Genomic DNA, 19,682 nt, shown 5'->3' with positions numbered 1-19,682 from the left:
TCAGCAGGAGCGAGTTGTTTTCCTGACGGTCCCTGTGCAACTGCAGTCTGTGCGTTACAGCTGACATCATCCTTTGCCTAATCATTAACTCGATACTGTTCACCAAAGACAGATGCAGCGCTGCAGAGATACACGCCTGTTCATACAGACACAAACATCATAAACTAGAGCCCTGTGATTGCTGCAACCTCAACTCAGTCACATTACTCAGTCATAAAACTGAAATTTTCTGTATAGTATGGACTGTCATAGAATTGTACACTTCATCAAATGGTGACGTAAACTACTGTTAAAGCACTGCAGTGAAGTCTGCATGTTGTGTGTCTCAGTTTGCTCCACTGAACATAATGAAACACTTGACGCTCGTCTGCTTCTCACTATATGAACGCATGAACTTCAGCATTTCACCATTTCATTTGATAAAAGTTTCATCAGAAACTCAAGGCTCTTCACTACAACCCACCAAAATAAGTTATCACACATTTTTTATATCAATGTTTTAATTGAAACTACTGTATAAACCTCTGTTTTGCAGCATTTTGTTTGCCAAAAAATGAAAGTAATTTCATTTGATTTCGATTTTAAATGATTAATTCTTTTAGTTAGTTATATGCATTCAATTGATTTTCTCTGTTTTTGATAATAAATTTGTGTAATCATATAACACAGTCCAGAGAGATTAAAACAGACAGCAGACAATTCAACTGATTAGACATTAGGGATGTGCGCGATGACTAATTTGGCCATTGTTTAAACGAAAGTTTTGTATTCGACTAGTCGACTAGTCTAAAAGCAAGAAACCCCCAAAAGATGGTAAGAAAAAAAAACCTCTGTGCGTGCGTGTAGCATAGCCTATATAATAGCCTATATTTGAAATTAGAGGTCGACCGATGTATCGGTTTTGCCGATTAATCGGCACTGATAGTTGATTGCTGGAACTATCGGTTATCGACAAATATCCATGCCGATAGTTTTCCGGGTTGCGTCCATTGCTGGAGCGGCTGAGAAGGGTCTGCTGTCATTATACAGTGCTCTATTTGAAATACTTAATCTATGAATCACACTGTCAAATCCCTCAATGAATTCCGCTTGCCACACACTTGCCTCACGTTATCATCATTTCATTTTAGGCGGTCGTTAAAAAGAAATAAAAGAAGAGCATACACTCAGCGTCGGCCAAAGCATATCTTATTTATTCTAATCAGCTGGGGAAATGCAGAACAATGGAAAATCATCAACGTCTGCTTGCTATCTGGGAAATTATCAACGTGGTCTGGTGAAAGACGGGACCTGAGGCGATTAACAATAAAATTACGGCACTTGAAAAAACGCGCTCGGCAGGAACTGAAGTCGCAGGCACGCAGAGATAACGAAAAGCAAGCCGATAGAGTTTCAGAAAGCGCCTGGACATCCCACACCACCACCAAAGCGGGTGTTCGTTAGAGGAACAGACGGCGCGGACGGGATCGCAGCACCGACAGGTTGTAGTGAATGACGTGATTGACATTTGCTGGCTTCCGCATGGTCATTTTTGAACTCGCCGCAACTGACACGAAGAAAACGCATGTGAGTTCTGAGGTAAAAAATGTAGTTTCTGCCCAGATACACTTTTAAAAATAATGTATTATTTTTCAAACGTTTTATTTCTTTTTTCTGTCGTGTAATCGACTATTGTTTTCACTGTCGACTAGTAGGAGCTGTACCATTTAGTCGACTAGACCTGCACATCCCTATTAGACACCCATTTTAATAATTACAATTTAAAGGGTCATGAAACCCCAGACTACTTTTTCTGAGATTTTAGCAGAGGTGTTTGTGTTGCACATCATAGAAGACAACGTTAGCATCCGTTAATTTTAATTGTTGGAGAAAACTGGTTAATTTTAAGCTTTTTTGTTCTATTTTCATCTTCCGGGTTTACAATCTACATCGTGTTGACGTCACAATTTGTGACGTGCAATGGACTAGAGTATATCGATGACGTGTCGGTGTCTGTTAAATTATTCATGAGACTGCGTGGTCTTATTCTATGAGAAGATGCTTCGCTTAATTATTCACAACAGCATGTTTTGATTCGCTATGACAGACGCTTCAGACTGTGAGATCGCGTACATTAACTGAGAGAAACGTTCATGGATTGAAGAAGAGTGTTTGTTTTTGCTTTGTAATAAGAGTTCGGCACAAATGCGATTCATTCATGAGTGTAACCGGTTTTACAGCTCTGTGACACAAGCCGTCAAAAGGTTTATATAAATGCCACAGAATAAGCCTTAAATGTTATCAGAGGTGCAACAGCGCGTTCATATATATGTTTTCGATGCAGAGTGCAAATGGCTGTGCATTTATTTGTTTTTAGCTCGATGGGAGCGAAATGAAACTGTCTGAAACCAAAGTTGTCTGTCTTCCCCCTCCACTCCGCTGCGCACCATGCCCACTTTTTTAGCATTTTTAAAACTGTAGTGAGAACTAACCAGTGCTGAAACGGGGTTTCATGACCCTTTAATTAAACCTCTAAAAACAGTAAAAAAAAAAAAAAAAAAAGGAAATTTGGGTAAACACTAAGACATAAAAAGACATAAAGTGCCATAATAAACCATCATCTTTATAGCCTGACTTTTTAATAGCAGCTGTTGTTGGCCACTTTAAATGATCAAAGCAGTGCTTCCTCTCACACGTCACTGCACTGAAGCGTTCTGCCGTTGTGGTTAATAAGGTGGGTGGAAATGGGGACTGGTCTGAGGGTGCGTTTCCTGTAGGAGCGCCTCTGACTGTGCCCTCCTAATTCTGGGGCATGCTGGGACAGCGATTGCTTAACCATTCGGAAGGGTTGTGGCAATATCTATGTGAGAGCTACTGGGCTTCAGAGACACCGGCGTTACATCATGCAGCTAGACTTCAGTCCACTTCAACTCTCAGCAAACCAGTGGATCTCATATGAAGCAAATGGTCTCTGTTTCTGAATTGGGTTATGGCAGTGTTTCCCCTAGATTTAGGTATTTTTTTCCATTTGGATATTTCTGGACTCCTTTTTAATGGTTAAATTAAATTTGAGTAATCAAAAACATGTCTAATTAATTACAATCATGAAACTTAAACAATTTAACATCAATTTATCAAAAGTTTAACAAAAATGGCATGTTTAGGGCCCTATGAAATGTTTTATTTTTTCCAACCTTATGTTTTATTGAAACCAAATTCTGTGTTTTAACATGTCTAATTATTTGAAAGCATAAAAACGAGTTTCATTTATTCTTACAATAGCCTAATGATTTTTTCCCTCAGAAATTCTGTGTTGTGTATTTAAATTTTTTAAGGCATAAAACAGTAATTTAATTTATCTTTTAATTAATGAAAATTAAATATTGTATTTTTGGAAAATAAAGGGGATTTAATATTGCAATTAAAACATTAAAGAAATATTGTATGATTATTCCTTAAAAATAAGGTTTTAATTTTAGTAGTAGCCTATTACATTCTACTGAACAATAGTAATAGCCTATATATTTTTTTGCCGCAATGCCTTCAAATTAAACCGAAATGTTATTTTGATGGGTTGCCGTGAATACCTTGTTTTACTCAAATGACACGAGCATGTAACGTAGAGAAATGCTCATGAAGTGACTCTCAGAGCAGTTCTGGAGGTGTTGTTATGTATTTATGTCCTCATATTAGTGAGACGGCAGACGCTAATATCACCGCAAGCGTCATGCGCGCTTCAGTACCAGTGGTAAACAAAACCGCACGTCTGCACCATTCATTAACACAGAGACACGCAGAATTCATATTTAAATACTCGTTTTGCGGCTTAATATTTGCAAATACTAGTGGGAGTGGGAGCATGCTCACTTGTGTGTGCGCGCGCATCGGGGCGGAACTCCGCTGTGCGTGATACAGAGAGCGCAAGCATGTAACGTAGAGACAAAAATGACATGCCGTCGTGTAAATAAGATAAATAACATAAGGCTATTTAGTTTGTTTAATAAAAGAACAAGGTATATACCTTTTCTATAGGAAAGGTAACTTTAAATGACTTCTGTTGTGATCTGGCGCTATAGAGAATACAATTAAATAAAATTAATTTGACCTTCGAGGGGGACGGGGGGTGCCGTAATATAATGGCAGGGGAAACACTGGGTTATGGGCATCTACTGGTAAATGTAATTACTGCAGCGTCCCGTAAACTAAAACGGGTTTGCGTGAGAGCTGATGAGCCATCTGAATGACATTTCCAGCTCACTCAGCGACAGTAAGACCATACGAGAGCGGATCAGCTGTTCTTTCAGACTGATTAGAAGGAGAGCAGAGGAACGGCCTGGGGTTTGGCCTGTTCCCAAGCGTAGTTAAAACGGCTTATCCGCAGGACGCCAATTTAGAGAGCCAACCTTTCACCTGAAGCCCAAGAGAAGTCATTTGGATAAAATGCACTGCTCTTCAAATCACGGTGCTTGATAGCAGTTGAAAGAGCAGCTCGCTCGTGTCCTGTACAGTGCTGATGGATTTGTCTTGTAAATCCTGTAGTGTGCAGGAGTGAGTCTCTAGGAGGAGCGTTAGCCAACTATAGGTGCAATTCCATTCTTACTAACCAGATGCTGAAAGTTAAGTACTTGTAATTAGAGTATAGCCCATTACATTTTTAAATGCTCATAATCATAATCAGATTAGTTACTTTTTTTATGGATTACATTATGACAAAGAATGAAACATGAAAATATTTTGAGCTTTCAGTAACCACAGACCTTGTTTCAAATGTTTAACCAAAACCCATCGACACTGGAACTGTAAGTGTTAAAATGCAACTTGTTTCTGGGTTTTGACCTACAAAAAGCCATCATTCTTGCAGCTCTCTCCAGAACAGTGATGATAATATGATGATCGTGGTACGTGTGTTCAGATCTGTATTAGGGTTGTGACAGTGAGGACATTTTCCCACCGGTTAATCGACGTGTGACAACACCGGTAATACCGGTATCACCGCGGGGGCGTTCCCTCTTTTCCTCGCTTTCCTTCGCTTTTAAATAGCTTTGTAAAAGCGGTGTGCGCATTTTACTTTCACTTTGAAATAGAGGCAATTCGACGTAAAGCAATTGTTCATTTTACGGTGTTGCGGCTTAACACCGGTATCACCGTCAGCACCGTATATCGCGGCAAGCCTAATCTGCACACCTACATCTACGGCTGCACAATTAATCAAATTTCTAATCGCAATTACAATTATAAATGCCACAATTACGTAATCGTTCAAAGTCCACTTATGTTATTCTGCACGCTTAAGATATGTTTTTTTTTCTTTCTACATGTTATCTTAAAGGTTTTTCCGTTTGTTTTAGTTTTAGTTTTAGTATAACATTATAATACCATTCATATTTTTACTTTTTTTTAATAATTTAAAGAAGAAACCAATCCAATGTATATTTGACATTTGAAGCTTAATACAATAGAAAAGCACTAAAGGTTTTTCAGTTAGAGTGTTTTCAGCTTGTTGTTTTTCATATAAAAATACGGCATGCCGTTGCATCAAACAATGGTATTAGCATCATTCAATGTAAATTGTGATAATTGTAATTAATAATCGCAATTACAATTTCAAGGGAATAATCGACAATTATGATTTTTGTCATAATCGTGCAGCCCTACCTACATCTGATCTCCATACCATTTTTTTCAGAACTGATCCGATCTGCCAATACCAATCCGATACAGCACAGATTTATTTTTTAAATCAATGTAGAATTTCTATACTTCTCTGTGTTGACCTGATCATCATTCTTTTGTGTTAAACACAATCTGCTAAATATAGACAACGTAGATTTAATGAAAAATAACAAATGAAAAAAAAAAAAAAATCATAATCTATGATAAAGATACTATTATAAACTAGGTTAGTTGATAATTCAGCAGCAAAAGATACTCTGGAAAAATCATGGGTGCACAATAATTTTATAAAATCTAAACATCTAGTGAAATATTCATATATAAGTAAATACATGTAAATAATATATACTATAAAATTAAAAGACATTTTTTAAATGTATAGCACAGTAATGGAGGCAGCAACATATGATGTATAAGATGAGCAAGAAAGACTATTAATAATCTTTCATTACACGAAAGTATTATAATACAAAAAGCTCTAATACGGAGCGGCACAAAGCGCTTATGCACATCCCGTGCACAGAATGATGCGCTTGAAGCAACACGGAGTCACAGAGTATCAGATCGATGCAAACTCTCTGTGAGAGCGTGCTGCACACCAATCGCTGCGCAAACAGCATCTCTGAGACACCTCCTGTCTGACACTGGCCCTGGATCATGGAGATTATGACTGTCTTCATAGTGTTTTCCAGTCACGCGAGCTTGCCTCGCTCAGATCAGGGTCTTCATCGCAGTGAATGCTAATTGGTCCTGTTCCCACTGATGCTGTTGAGTGCCATCTTTCGCAGCGATCTAGCCAGCGGTCTGACTGACAGACTTCCTGTTTTATAACACGACACTATAATACTTTTCATTTAGCGTGTATTTTATTTAACAGTTACATCTAGTAATTATGAATAACAGACAGAACTGTTAAACAAAGACAGTAAACTAATAAAGTCTGAGTTTGGAACTTCTGTTCAGTGCTGTCAAAATAAAAGTCAGGCTTAACACTTAAAGCATTGTGCAGTGCCAAATATGGGCTGATTGTTTTTGGTCAACCATTAGTTGAGTCAGTGTTGTTATCGAGATGCTCCAACAAACAGATCATAGAGTCGAGGCCTGTTCACACCCAGAAAAATATTCTGAGAGATAAACATTTTAATTTGAATGAATGACAGTCTGTTCAGACACACAGTGGCCTGCCATACAAATAATATTAGTGGTTGACTGGTGTGTGTGTCTCTATATAGCAGGGGTGTCCAATCCTGCTCCTGGAGGGCCACTGTCCTGCAGAGTTTAGCTCCAACCCCAATTAAACAAACCTGAACAAGAATCAATATCTTACTAGTATACTAGAAACTTCCAGGCAGGTGTATTGAGGCAAGTTGGAGCTAAACTCTGCAGGACACTGGCCCTCCAGGACCAAGTTTGGACACCCCTGCTCTATAGGATATAAATATCTAATAAACTTTTAATTTCTCTAACCTTGCTAACTTTGGCACATCCAGCTGTGAGATCCTCTGAAGTGTGAATTTGTAGACTATATATAAAACAAATGTGTTTTGCCAAACAGTTGCCATCTGAATAAATATTAATTTTACATTTATATTTTTGATCAAATTCAAATAATTTTTCATATTCTCAAATTATTATTTTATATTATATGAATACAATTTCAGCAGTTATGGTTTTACTATGTTTAAATTATATATATGGCCATTGGCTCTCTAAGATGTCACCATTGGGCATAAAAAAATTCATATCAGTCGTTGTTGTTGATTTGCTTCAAGTGCCTATTCTTTTTATTTCTATCATGTTTCTATTAAACAGGAGAAAATCCTGAAGATTTCAGATGTCATGTAAACACAGATGTCTTGAGTTGTTGTTGTTTTGAGAGTGAGCTGGTTTATTTCTGCAGCTCCGTTTGGTGACGTTGGCGTGTCAGAAATGAAAGCTGAAATAAGTGCTGTGTGTGTGTATGTGTGTGTGTGTGTGTGGACTGAGCCTGACATCTGCAGTAAAGCCGGGTTACTGAGGTGATGTGTGTGCACCTGTGTGGCAGTGAAGCCCTCCCAGTGAGACCAGTTCGTTCCGCCCACTGCACTAACGAGAGACCTGAGCCGAGCACAATAGTTATTCAGAGCAGAGCAAACAGCTCGTCTCAATCCATGCGTGTGTGTGTGTGATCTCTTTGTCTGATTTTCTCCTTGTCAGGGCTGATCTGGCCTCTATATGAAGTATGAACAGCTTTATTCTGCTCTTCCTCTCTCAAATCCCAGTCCACACACACAAACCAGTGTGAACTTGACAAATGCTCTGGTTTGTGACTCTCGTTTTATCTGGTGTCACATTTTCCTGCACCGTCTGTCTCTACCAAACACTGAATGGTCATTACACAGCAATATATTATATATATATTACCATAAATACTGTGTTCTGCAAGTTAAGATTAGAAAGACAAGAAAAAACATATTTTGCCGGCAGCTTGTCAAACTTGATCATGAGAATCATATCTTTTTTGTTGTTGTTGTTTTGTTTAGATGTGTTTGCTTCAGTGATTTTGAGTCAAACCAAGCAGACCAAGATTTTGGTCAGTGTAGTGAATTTGCATGAGTGACTCAAACATATCAAACATTTTTCATCCTCATGTAAAATTCCCAGTCATGAGAATTCTGATGGGAATGACTGGATTTCAGTAACAACAGTAAATGTGGATGCTCCTTGCAGTATGTGATCTTGACAGCTGGCAGCTTGAAATGGGTATTGCAGTCCAAATTCAAAATATTGTTTCTCCCGCCCCCTCCTCAGACTCGACACTCATGCAGGTTGCCAGATTGAAGAAGCTCAACAGCCTTACGCTGTAAGTTGATGAGTTGATTTATCCGTGTTTTATTTAAAGCTTTTTGGAAGAATCCTGAGGCTTTTTAGATCAGGTAGTGTCTGCAACCTCTGACCCAGTTCGTTTGCTGGCTTCCATGGCTGCAGTAAGCTGTGTTTTCCACCAACTTGGCAACCCGGGGTAAATTGGCAGTGGGCGGAGTCCCGCAAACCAAAACAAGAAGAGACATTCCGACACAAAACACACATTTCAAAGCAGAATAACTGGCAAGAAACAAGCATGTGATCTTAACGTGTTTCCAAAATATCTGCAAACATATTATGGTGTTTATGCAAACAAATTACACGCAGCAGCTGTAAGACATCTCTGCTGTTAGTGACACCTGAAGTGTGTCATCAAACAGAATTACATAATGACAGTTTTTGAGCACGTTTGCAGATCTGAATTGTGTTTGATGGGTCGCAGGAGCTTTTCTCTCTCTCTCTCTGTTTCATAATGTGATTGATGTTGTGTTGGTCTCCTCTGGAATCTCCTGATGTTGGAATCAGATGGGATGCCAAACGGATGATATGAACATTTTGAACAGTTTATTTCAGCACCCAAAAGCACAAGGCTGTGTGGGACAGATGGCAGCACAGATTACATAAAGCTTTGTGTTGTCAAGCGTTTGCTCATGGGACAATTTTCCACTTAAACCTCATTAACAAATGTCTGTATGTCTTAATTAGGAACGGTTGGATGATGAACAAATCTGAGCTCTACTAGTAATAGATTTCTTGAAAATAAAAAGAATAAAAAGCTAAGTTTTTAATGTTTGCAGTGGTGCTTTAAAAGCAGATGAATTAAGATGCAATGTAGAGGGCTTTAGCGTGCTTAAACTCTCGGAGAATCTCCCTGTCGTGCATCAGATGGGTTTCTTTGAGCCGAGCTGTGTCATATCTGATCTCTGTGCTCTTCCTGATGCACATCTTCAGCTGATGGGTTCGTCAGCGCTGGAAGTTTAAAAACGCTTTAAAACACGATCAAGATCAGTGCGTCCGGTTTCCGCTGTCAGCTGAGCTGTGTGCATCTGGACTCGTGTTGTTCCTCACGCCTGTGGCTCGGGTTCTTGTGATTGAATTATGGTCCAGTCCTCTGCGGATCCACGTGTGTCCCAGCACAGGCCTCGGGTCCGCCTCGGATGGGTGGGAATGCCATGATGTCATGTCAGATACCAGTTACATCCAAGCAGCTGGAAGTGTTCGGCCGCTGATCTCACGCTGGAGCAGCTCGAGCGCTGATGTCATGATGTATGGAGGTTGTGTGTGTGTGTGTGTTTACATCAGTCATCCTCTCATTGATCAGCTCCAGATGTTCACTGAGATCAGTCCAGCTGTCGTCTGCAGTCTCTAAGTAAACCTCACTCTTCACTAGAGCCGTGTGAAGCAGTTCAGGGGGGTAAAATCTCAACAATACAAGTCCTTGAACATCGAAAGCAGCAGAAGTGTCACTAAACTTTGGATCTAAGCCCAATTTAATGATGTTTCCCCATAAAGAGAAACGTGTGGTCACATATTCTGCTCTGTGCTTTGAATCCAGTAGGACAGCATTTATTGTGTTTGCTCTGTCACATTGGATGGATTTTTTTCCACTGAGCTCATTGCAGTGCCATTTTCGGGTCACTGTCCTGGGAAAAATGTCATTGCTTCCTTTTTTTTTTCTCTCTTTCCTCTCTTTTTGGCAGTGATGGCTATAAAGGCAGTCTTCATGGGCATCTCACTAGGTTTTGCTGCATGTTTAGCCACTCTAATGTGATTTATTTCCAGAAAAAAAAAAACTGGATAATCATGGGGAAATTATGTATGATGTGACTTTATATTTTAAGTTCTGGCTATTGAATTTATTTTTTGCTGAAACCCAATTTATTTTCAGGGATTGGGAAATATTTTGTTGCCCTGAACCCCTAATATGATGATGATGATAATGATGATCCCCTTTCAACTATATATCAGTTTTCAGGCCCATTTATACTGTGAGAGAAAAAAAAAAAGATAGCATTTCTTTCAAATAAAATACATTTTGTTTTAAAATATTAAAATATCAGTATACCAAAAGCATTAAAATATTGTCTGAATATAATTGTCATTGCATCATTTTTCTATGCACTGTTGTAATAATGTAAGTCCAAGTGAGAAATGAACTGGTGCTTGGGGCAAAAATGCTGCCAAAAAAATAAATAAATACCCCCCAAATTCAAGATTGGGGGCAAAAAATACTCCTGCACAACTGAACTACATCTTTTATGATTATTGCGGTTAAAGTGTAACAATTTAATGTTATTGGCATATTAAATATTAATGGAAAGGTTCGTTTCTGACCCTGATGTTAGTCCAGTAAACCTATAAAAACAGATTAGATTTTTATTTCTTACTATCTAAAATCTAGGGCTGTCAGCAGAATGAAGACACTCTGATTGCTGAGCGGTTTTCAGACAGTAGAACGAAATCGTAATCAGATTCAGTGTTAAAATCATTGCATGTAACTTTATATAATTAATCTCTTGAACTTTCTCTCAGGTTTTCTGCAGAATCTCAATCATCTTCTCTGCAAATGTTTTATATGATGCAGCGATTCTCCTGATGGCAGCATGTTGGATCTGCAGGAGTTGTTTGATGAGAGATCGTGAAACACAGTGTTTCTCTGTGTAATAATGTGCTGGTGAGCTGCTTGCAGGTGTGTGTCGCGCAGTGGTCGCAGACTCGCAGGACACTCGCTCCTTGCTCCACAAATGCGCATGTTTAAACGCGTCATGAATAATTCATTACTCGCTGGAGTGGAGTGTATTCAGGGATGTTTCCAGTTTATTTAAAACTCTTAAATGAGGGCAATTTGTTCCAGCCCAGCGGGTGCGATTGTGCGGATTCAGTGTGTGTGTGTGTGTGTGTGTGTGTGTGTGTGTGTTCAGCGCTTCCCTCTCGCTTTGACCTTCTTTTATTGCTGCTGAGTTGACATGACACAAACTGCATGCGTAACCAGGAACTGCCCGTCTCCATAGCAACCCTGAGCCCCGGCAACTGGAAGGGGCAGCAGACGGGGGGGAACGAACGAAAGACATGAGAAACAGTTTGTCTCTGAACTGTCAAACACTGACCTTTGAGTAAGAAATGGCTGATGTTTAAGGATGCTGCAGCTGTCGATCGACGAGAGGCTCCTTTCAGCGTCCATTTAACCTGCTGAATGTGAATGTCTAGTTGTGTGGCAAATGACGCACTATACACTATTTACACTGATCAGCCACAACGTTACAAGCATTTGCGTTATAACGGGCTGCCAAAACCGCTCTGAAGCGTGGAGGTGTGGACTCCACCAGACCTCTGAACGTGTCTGACACCAAGACATCAGCAGCAGATCCTTTAAAGGGATAGTTCACCCAAAAATGAAAATGTGATGTTTATCTGCTTACCCGCAGGGCATCCAAGATGTAGGTGGCTTTGTTTCTTCAGTAGAACACATTTGATGATTTTTAAGTCCAACCGTTGGAGTCCATCAGTCTTATAATGCATGGCAATGGTAACAAAGTCTATGAGTGTAAAAAAAACATGCACAGACAAATCCAAATTAAACCCTGCGGCTCCTGACGACACATTGATGTCCTAACACACGAAACGATCGTTTTGTGCCAGAAACCGAACAGTATTTATATCATTTTTTACCTCTAATACACCACTATGTCCAACTGTCTTTGGGCGCGGATCACTTCCGGCGCTTGCGTAAACTACACCAGAGTACGTACACGCCTCACGCACCGGAAGTCGTGCGTGTGCTCAAAGCAGTTGGACATAGTGGTGTATTAGAGGTAAAAAATGATATAAATACTGTTCGGTTTCTGGCACAAACCGATCGTTTAGTGTCTTAGGACATCAGTGTGTCGTCAGGAGCCGCAGGGTTTAATTTGGATTTGTCTGCATTTTTTTTATACTCATAGACTTTGTTACCATTGCCATGCATTTATAAGACTGATGGACTCCAACGGTTGGACTTAAAAATCATCAAATGTGTTCTACTGAAGAAAGAAAGTCACCTACATCTTGGATGCCCTGGGGGTAAGCAGATAAACATCAAATTTTCATTTTTGGGTGAAGTATCCCTTTAAATCAATAGTTTACCCAGAAATACAAATTTGCTGAAAATGTATTCACCCTCTGATCATCCCAGATGTAGATGAGTTTGTTTCTTCATCAGGTTTGGAGAAATGTAGCATTGCATCAGTGTCTCAGCAATGGATGCTCTGCAGTGAATGGGTGCCGTCAGAATGAGAGTCCAAACAGCTGATAAAAACATCACAATAATCCACAAGTAATCCACAGCACTCCAGTCCATCAGTTAACATCTGGAGAAGACAACAGCTGCGTGTTTGTAAGAAACAAGTCCATCAAGATGCTTTTAAACTGTTGTTTCCGGCTAAAATTTGAGTCCATAATCCATAATAAAGTTTCCTCCAGTGAAAAAGTGCATCTCCTGTTGTCTCTCACATCAAAACCCAGTCACATATTTGTTTAGAGCTGTTTTGGCTTGTATAGCTGCTTGATCTGTGCAGATTTCTCTCCTGTTTCAGACCAGACCACTTTTTCACTGGAGGAAGAGTTATTATTGATTATGGACTCGTGTTTTAGTTAAAAACATTGTAATGATGGATTTGTTTCTTACAAACAGAGCTTTTGGCTTCACAAGACATTAACTGATGCTGTCAATAAATGCAGTCATTGCTTTTTTTTTTGCAACTTTCTTAATGGTGTAGAAATTAGGTTCTGGACCTTTAAGACTTTTGTATGTAAATAAGCTGTCATAATTAGCTTACCTCTGTTTTTTTTAAAGTCAGCATGAAGTTAACAAACCAGTGCACATTATTGTAAAACCTCTTCAGTTTTTCTGCAGCCTGTCTGCTGACATCACGAGGGCCGAGTGGGCGGGTCTGAGACTATTAACCAATAATATCACAGTCTGCTTTAATAATCCAGTCAAATCCTGATGGATGAGCTCATGAATACTGTCAGGGTTTGTGCTGGAGTTTGTGAATATCACTAGCAGTCTTGTGTAAGCTGATTTACACACTCCCTTGATCCCTTGATCACACGCACACACACACACACACACACACACACACACACACACACACACACACACACACAGAATAAGTTAATGTGCTCACATTCCTCTCTCCAGTGTCCTGCAGCCTGAGTTTATTTCCTCATGAGTGTGTGTGAGTGCTGACCCAAACCATCTGTCCCTGATGTGTGTGTGTGTGTGTGTGTGTGTTTACGTGCTGGAATCACATTTTGCAGTTGAAAGCAGCTGTAAACCCATTACAGTAACTTGATTTAGAGCGGCCTGAATCGGTTCCTGTCTCTGTATGCTCTCAAAGAGAGTGTGTGTGTGTTTTTAGAGTATCATACCTGTGTACTGCATATACTGATGAACGCAGTATGCAAGGAATGTGTCATATATGCAAATTGATTAATGCTGCAGGTTAAACTGAATTAAACGTGCAGTGTCATGAATAGGGTTGCAAAAAGGTGGAACATTTCCAGTAAATTTCAAAAACATTCCAGAAATGTTGGAAACTTTACAGGATTTTTTGGAATATTACAGGGATTTTTGGAAAGTTTCCGGAAAACTTTCTGGGGAGCTATTACCACATCTTAAATGTATTTTAAATCATCAAATAAACACATGGTTGCAAGTATAAAAATAAATCTGTTCATTTAACTAAACCTTTTAGGTTGCAAACATTACCATGATGAGTTCTTCTGTTTACATAATGTTGAACTTAATATTATGTGTAATTTATGCTCACATTTCTGTAAATTATTATTTTTTTTAAATTACAGTAGCTTGAAATTACCTTGATTACTTGGGCAGTGTTTATTAAATTTATTACATTTAATTAAGTTAATCAAATTCATATGCTACATGTTAAGTTGTATTTAGCATGTGATATGCTAGCTGTTGATGATTATTTAACCTCTCAATTAGTTGGAACAACTTGTAATCAAAAATAGTAACTCTGTGTAGTTCATTGGTTGAAAAAATTCTTCAGAAGTTATCATAACTCAAAAAGATTGATGGAAATGTTTTTTGTTGTTGTTTTGTGTTTTTCAGTGTCGTGTTATCTTTTGAGTGTAGTTGTGAGTGTTGTAGTTTATAGGTGTGTCTCTGTCTCTGTCTCTCTGCTGTCAGGTGACTTTAATCACTTCTTTCTTTATTGCCATCACAAGACTGAGATTTGGTGTGATGAAGTGAGCAGAGCAGCAGCACAGCTGGTAACACAGTTACTGACGGTCAGCAATCTGACCGTAAAAACGCTGCTGGTTGAGTGTTTAACAGGTTTTGGACCAATGAAGTTTCGCTGTAGCCGGAGCTCGCCACAAAACTGCAAACCAGCTGACCAATAAAGTGCCACTTGTGAAATTCAAAAGCACTAATAATCATGCAGCACATGTAACTCAGTTGCAGAGTGTAGTGAATGTAGTTTTATGAAGAGCCTGTCTCATGTTTCACGGGCCGTCTCGTCCTCAGATTCAGATGAGAGCTGTTCAGTGTGTTTGAGATGAAACTGCTGGAGTCTTTCAGATCCACATTCCTGCGGATGAGCGGCGGTGACGCAAACACGAGCTCTCGCTGCGTCTGTCTGAGAGCTGCCAAGCAACCAGAAGACGAGCGTCTATGCGTTGTGTGCCGCTCTTAACGCTGCTTGCATTATTACTGCATGATGCTCAGAGGTACTTGGAAGGTGAAAATATTGTTCATTGCATTTTCCTTATGTTTTTTGGCCACATGATGTGTGGATGTATGATTATGACAGTCAGCATTGTGCAGGTCTCAACTGGGTTCTTTCAAACTCATCTGAAGTCCAGTATCAGATATCAGGTCCTAAATTGAATGACTGCTTGGTTAAGAATAGGAAATTAAGACAAAAGAAGTTTGCATCCTTCAATTTGTAACCTTGTTGTATCTTGTGACCATTCAAACAGATAAAAGTTCTCTAATGCATTAATTAGTTATGAACAACTTATCAACAAATTAACAAATGTTTATAGAGAACATTTTTTAATGTCAACCAATGACAAAATAATAATAATAATACAAATAAAAACGATGTCAAGGCTTTAGTAATATTTTAAATATTACAGTAATCATGAAGTCATCCTGACTAGGGATGTAAATTTCGGTTATTTTTCCTAACTGACAACCGACGCTCGTTAACCAATTATTAACCGTTAACCGACAAGATTATTTTAAATGAAAATTGAATTAAATTAGAAATGATAAGTGCCTGTGTCCCGTTAAAAATACTAACATTTGTTTCCCGGGGATTAATTTTACACGTGCAAAAAGCAGCAAACAACAGAACATGAGGATTCACTCAATCATCATATCACATCACACACCTGCAGCGCTTCTGCCAGCGGCGAAAAACATAATAATGCTAGGCTATATATTTATATAAATAAATAATAATATAATAATATATTAATATAATAATAAAATAATAATAATAAATAGGCCTATACGAGAAATATATTTTTACTTAAATAATAAATTCAGAAAACGAAAGAAAAACTGTGCAACAGCGAGCCTAGTATGCAGAGTTTCGGTTCATTTTTGTGCTGCGCGAAAGGAAACAGACGGCAGAAAGCGGCATCATATTTTTCTTTAGGCTTATTTTACAAAAGCACAAAGATTTGTTTTTATTGTGAATGTACTCAAATAAAGGCAAACCTTTTACAATTCCGGTTATCTTTATGACTAAAAGGAGTAGTTTCTGTTAGTAGGAAAAAGCTAATTGCGCCGCACAGTTAAGCTTTGCTACCGTGACAATGCAGCCTGTTCATTATCATAATAAAATACAGTCAGTCAAACATATGGAGAAAAAACACTGCTCGGTAGGGCTGCACGATATATCGTTTCAGCATCGCTATTGCGATGTGCGCATCCGCGATAGTCACATCGCAGGATGGATGTGCGATGTTTAGTATACTGATCGTTATATTTATACTGATTGTTGCGCCTTCACACTAGAAACACATTACGCCAAATACACAAACACAGGTGCGCTGCGCATCCATTCAAATGAACTGAAAAATATCACAGATCGCTTGACGAAGAGTGAAACTCTGAAGCGCTCAGTCAGTGTTCTGTGAGTGAAAATATATCTGTGCTAAACATACTCAGCCTCCAACTCACACACTGGCGAGTAAAATCTGAGAATTGATTAGCCATTGGCTAATATTAGACATCATTTAGTCGCCCAGAGTGAAGATTAGTCGCATATGCAAGTGATTTACTCGCAATGTAGAGGGTTGGCATATCATTTGAATTTTGTGTCAGTGCATCATAAATAGAACGAGGCATCAGTTTACTGTTGGGGATTTGTCGTGCCGCGCCGTGGGGCTGTCAAATTATTTTTTTCGAATTTCGAATACTCGTCGAATTTAAAATGAAAATCCACAATTTTAGGGCGTCAGCCTATCAGTGGCGCACGAAATGCGACGACGATGTAAGTGTCTTTGCATTTTAATGTAAGTTCAACTTTTAAAAAAACATGTCTCAAGACTTTATGGCAGTTTGTCCCCATCCCACTGCATCTCAAGTTTTTAAACGAAGAAAGTACTCTTTGTGATTGGTTTTCGGTCCTTTGTATTAAACTATACATAAAATTGTTTAAGCAACTGTATTATATATGGTTTAAGCATTATTTTAAACATTATGCAAAGATAGTCATGTTATTTTATTATGCTTTGAAGAAACCTGCATAATATTTTGCTCGATGTGCCCTCTTGTGGCCTCACGCCGTGTCGTTCGCGTCCGGTGTAGACACTGTGAGAGCCATGCAGATGCACGTGAACACTGATTTCTGTTCACTTCTGCGTCTATTTGTGCCTGAAATACTGTGCTCTGCAAGTATCCTTGTAAACACAGATGATTATGGCTTAGGTGAAGGGAAACAATCGAGAAAGAAAATGGATGTGTAACGGTATATTGGTTCACAGCAGTTTAATGTTCCTGTTGCTTTCTCTGTCATGAACGTTAATCAAGCAACAAAACAAAGAAAAATCACTTTTGTAGCTTTAACACAGATTTGTTAATTTAATTTACAGTGAAAACTATGCAGTGTTAGTTTACATTTGATTATTCAATTTCTGTACCTGAATACTGTTAGACTTACCTGAAAAATATAAAGCACTGCTTATTTCATTTGTATCTTTGTTCTGTTATTTATGTATGCTTGTAATTAGTTTATTTCCTATGCTGATTTACTCGCCTACAAAATCATCACAATCATTGATTTTTTTTTCCAAATAGAGCTAATGAAGTCATCTGATTTTTTTTTCATATCGCAATATATATCACAGAAAAAAAATATCGCAGTGTGAGTTTTTTCCAATATCGTGCAGCCCTACTGCTCAGTTTAAATATGTAGTAAAATCTGTGCCGTTAAGTGTTATCACCGTATCGCTGTGAGGTTATGCAAAACATTTTGTTTTACGTTGATATTGGAGTGCGAGTGAAGTAGGCTACATAATAAATAATATTTTGGCATTCAGATACATCGCGAATACAGAAACATTTGATTTTGTGTCGAATGAGAGACCCAACGTTGGTTTCAGTTTCGTTTTAGCCTAAATGAGTTTGTTTTGGCTTGTCGTTTATATTGCTATAGCTTCTTATATTTTTAATTCTTGTTCTTTTCTAAATACTGTTAATTGAAAAGATTTGTTGTGGAGTGAGGGGAACTAAAATAGCCTAGCTGTGTTTACAGTGTTTATTATAATGTTTGTAAATATTTCGCTCGGAATTAGGCCTATTTCTGAATGAAATAGCCTAATAAAATGCGACTTGCGTTTTTCTTTCTTTCTAAAACAATTTTTATATATGCGTAGCGTATTTTAACCATGCAGCAAACCTTTTTAAATATTTCGATAAATTACTGAAAAATAAATGAATGACTTTTTAAACCGTTTAACTGATTGTATAAATCGGTCAAAAATTCTTACGGTCGGTTAACGGTTAACCAGTTAAAATGAACATCCCTAATCCTGACGGTGAGTCTCAACCAGCAGCGCTCTCTAATGTGTGTTTGCTCACATGCAGAGACAGACAGAGGCAGTGCTGCTGTTGTGTGCTTATCATGAGAAATGTTTGCTTTCAGAGCTTTAGTCACATGCAAATATGAGATCCATTGCTTTAGATGTCATTCAGACCGCATAACACAATAGATGCCAAAGCAGGACACCTGCACAGATCACACACACACACACACACACACACACACACACACACACTGATAACCATTAGAAGAGGGCTGGGCTATATGGTCAAAAATATTATTATAAAACAATAGTTTTTCCTTGAGAATGAATATAAACTTGTTTGTTCACAGTTAAACTCCACTGAGTAAGATACCTTTTAATTGAGGACCACATGAAATCCATTTTATTTTCCCCACATTCTGTGTTTTCCATTTCATTTATTTATTTAATACAAATTTATTATAAAAAAAAATGTTTCATGAAATATTAATTAATAACACATGATTTAAAATATAAAACATTAGGGATGCACACTATTATTGGACTGATATCAAAATCGGCCGATAATGGCTTTAAATGTAAATATCGGCATTGGCCCGGTATGAAAAATTATGCCGATATGTCTTGCCGATAAGAGGAATATGTTAACTCACATATGCTCAGGGTAGGGTTGGGTACCGAAACCCGGTGCCAATAGGGGTCATATGATGCTGCTAAAAAGAACATTATTTTGTGTATTTATTCACTCATTTTAACTAAATATCAGAGTGATTGACAGATACAGTAGAAAAATTATGTGTGGTTTTGTATTAAATATTGTTTTGTATTATAATGACCCAGATCGTGAAATACATTTATTAGCCTTAGAGTGAGGGAAGCACAACTTGGGAAATGAGAGCATCCAAGGAGCATGTGAATGCTATGTATATTTATTTTAAATATTTTTAATGTTCTTTAATATTATCCATCGTTTATTTTTTTTTAAGTATCGGTTTAGGCACTGGTACCGTTTTAAAAGTATCGATTTGGCACCGGTATCATAAAAAACCCAATCGATACCCAACCCTACACTTAAAGGGGTCATATGATGCTGCTAAAAAGAACATTATTTTGTGTATTTGGTGTAATGAAATGTGTTT

The 19,682-nt window shown here is 38.3% G+C and overlaps 1 protein-coding gene across 3 annotated transcripts in view; it reads left to right on the top strand.

Annotated features, from left to right (window-relative positions):
• LOC107697498 (protein 4.1-like) overlaps positions 1 to 19,682 on the top strand; it is a 90,386-nt gene that overhangs the window by 4,006 nt on the left and 66,698 nt on the right. The window lies entirely within an intron of this gene.

This window comes from Sinocyclocheilus anshuiensis, unplaced genomic scaffold, assembly GCF_001515605.1.
Source record: "Sinocyclocheilus anshuiensis isolate Anshui unplaced genomic scaffold, SAMN03320099.WGS_v1.1 scaffold1452, whole genome shotgun sequence".
Lineage (NCBI taxonomy): Eukaryota > Metazoa > Chordata > Actinopteri > Cypriniformes > Cyprinidae > Sinocyclocheilus > Sinocyclocheilus anshuiensis.
Note: the sequence above shows the minus strand (reverse complement) of the source record. Positions and strands in the feature narration are given on the sequence as shown.